Source organism: Pteropus alecto, unplaced genomic scaffold, assembly GCF_000325575.1.
Source record: "Pteropus alecto unplaced genomic scaffold, ASM32557v1 scaffold60, whole genome shotgun sequence".
NCBI lineage: Eukaryota > Metazoa > Chordata > Mammalia > Chiroptera > Pteropodidae > Pteropus > Pteropus alecto.
In genome coordinates, this window is record NW_006430726.1 from 6,303,480 (window position 1) to 6,306,195 (window position 2,716).

Genomic DNA, 2,716 nt, shown 5'->3' on the forward strand with positions numbered 1-2,716 from the left:
CGCCGATGGCGATGCCAACTTCCAAAGCAGCTTCGTCAGCCAGAATCACAGGTCTCAAAGCTCCCCATGTCCCAGTCACCCAGACGGAGGGGAGTCCTCCCCGCAGAGAGCTGCACCCCGCACGCCACGGCCGCCCGCGCGGGCTCCCGGCCGCGCTCGCGCTAGGAATACCCCCAGACAGACAGCATGAACAGCCGTCTCGGGCAGCCGGGCGACGCCCTGGAACTGACCGCGGAGCCACCGTCACCACGCGGAGGCGACGTCCGCCCACCGACCGTGGCCCGGAGTCCCCGCGAGTCGGGAGCACCCAAAAAAATGTCACTTTTCCTCTCTCGGCCGCCTAAGCCCCCCACGCCCACCCCCCAGCTTACGTTGAGATGCTCTAAGTCTGTATGCCTCGTGAAACTAGTACCACACTGTAGAATTAGGAAACCGGTAACCAAGTGTTTTTATTGCATATACTGTAGTCCTGTCTGAACGCCTTCTAGCAGGAATATAGTACCGTAGTGCTTATTCTGTGAATATCACATCTATTTTTTACATTGTACAGTAGAGACGACACAGGTGAACTCGGAAGTGGCCGGCATGCTCCACTATGGCACACAGACAACTTTTGCTGTAAGCAATACCTAGTGGTATGAGAATTCTATTTCAAGTCCTAAAATATTTCAACTTACAGCTTGTTTGGAAAAAAGAAATTTCCATTTTTTTTGTAAAAATATATGTTTCCTGATTACCTCTTGCTAATAAATCTATTCTATCTCAGGGTGAACGGTGAGTTTTGAGGGGTTTCATTCATTCGCTCGCGGGATATTTGACGGGCAGTTGGTCCTTACCAGGCCCTGGGCTGGGAGCAGAGAACTCAGGTGATGAGGAAGCCATCTCTGCTTTGGGGACCCTCAGTGTCACGAGGGAGGAGGTTTCGGTTATCTACCGCACCAGGAACGCATCGCTCCAAAATGCAATGGCTTCAAACAATTTGTGTGACCTTTCACAGTTCTGTGGACTGGCAGCTCTCGCCTGGGGTCTCTCGTGAGCTTAGACCACACAGCCGCTGGGGCCGGGGACACCCGAAGCCCGACTGGACCAGGTGTGTGAGAGAGACGGTGCTCTCAGGTGACTGGAAGGTGATGTCGGCGGGGGCCGAGCCCGGGCCGTGGGCCGCAGCGTCTGCTCACACGTGGCCTGGGCTTCTCGAGGCGCAGCGGCTCAGTCTGAAGCGTGGCCTTGCAAGAGGCTCAGGCGGGAGCTGCGAGGCTTCTATGACGCAGCCCCAGAATTCCGAGGACATCACGCCCACAGCAGTAATGACAATAATATCCCAGTGCCGGAATTTTTTTAAAGTCTGGGTGTCGCTGCCTTCTCTGTCCGCCCGTCCCCAGCTGCGCACGCTCGCCCTATGTTTAACAACCGTGGTCTCTTTCCCAACGACGGTGGGTGGCTACGGGGGCAGGAGTATCCGGTCATCGTTGTCACGGGAGTATGAAGGTGCCTCCCAGGAATTTGTCAAGCCCTGCGTGTCATACCTCCGCAACAGGCACCCGGCCCTGTCCCGGACTCCCTGGTCGCCAGGAGCCCAGGCCCCAGCTGTGGAGTGGAAAGCTACCAGGCAGAGAACTCGGACACGGGGCTCCCCCGCACTGCCCCCCAGCCCCAGGCCCCCCGTGCCAGACACCCAGAGCCGCCTCCGCGTGGGGGAGCCACACTGGCCTGGTCTACTCCACGCCCCTGCACCTCCCAGCACCCCCGCCCGCAGCCACCCAGAGCCGCCTCCGCGTCGGGGAGCCACACTGGCCTCGTCTACTTCTCCACGCCCCTGCACCTCCCAGCACCCCCGCCCGGTTATGCAAGCCAGAGGTCACCCATGACTCCCACTGTCAGGAGTCACCAGGGCCAGCGGACGCCAACCTGCTAATCATCCTTCCAGCCAGGCGACAGGTCCTCACCGCCTCCGCCACCACCCCGGACCAGCAGTTTTCAAGCTCTCTGGCCCTTCTGCACTCTTAAAAATTACTGAGAACCCCACAGAAAAACCCACATAAGTGTGTTATATCGGTGGATATAATTGTATTATTGATTAGTACGTCCAAAACTAAAACTTCGGGAAACTTTTAGCATAATTATTAATTCATTTAAAAATACCACCACCGGCAATTCCTCTTCTGGGTATACGAGGTTAAAAAGACACCCTACAGAATGGGAAAAAATATTTTTGCAACTCATGTATCTGAAAACAGTTTAGTATGCAGAATACATTGAAAACACTGTCACAACCAAATAAGCCAATTTAAAAAATGGGCAAAGGACTCGAGTAAGCATTTCTCCAAAGAAGACGTACAAAGGGCCAAGAAGCACATGAAAAGACGCCGGTCAGTGTCTGGTCACATCATTGGTCAGTAAGAAAATGCAGATCACAAGCACGATGAGATATTTCACGTTCGCCAAGCTGCCTGTGATAAAAACTTCAAAACTAAAAATGGAAAAAAACAACTTTCCGCAAGAGAAATAGGAACCTCAGACGCTGCTGTGAAAACCAGTCCGGCAGTTCCTCAAAAAGTTAAACGTAGAACCGCCACATGGCCCCGCGACGTCGCTGCGGGGCACGGAGCCAGGAGAATGGAAAACACGTCCGCGCGGAAACTGGCCACGAATGTGCAGAGCAGCCGAGCGGCGAAAACAACCGCACGTCCAGCGACAGACGAGCGGGCGCCCGAGC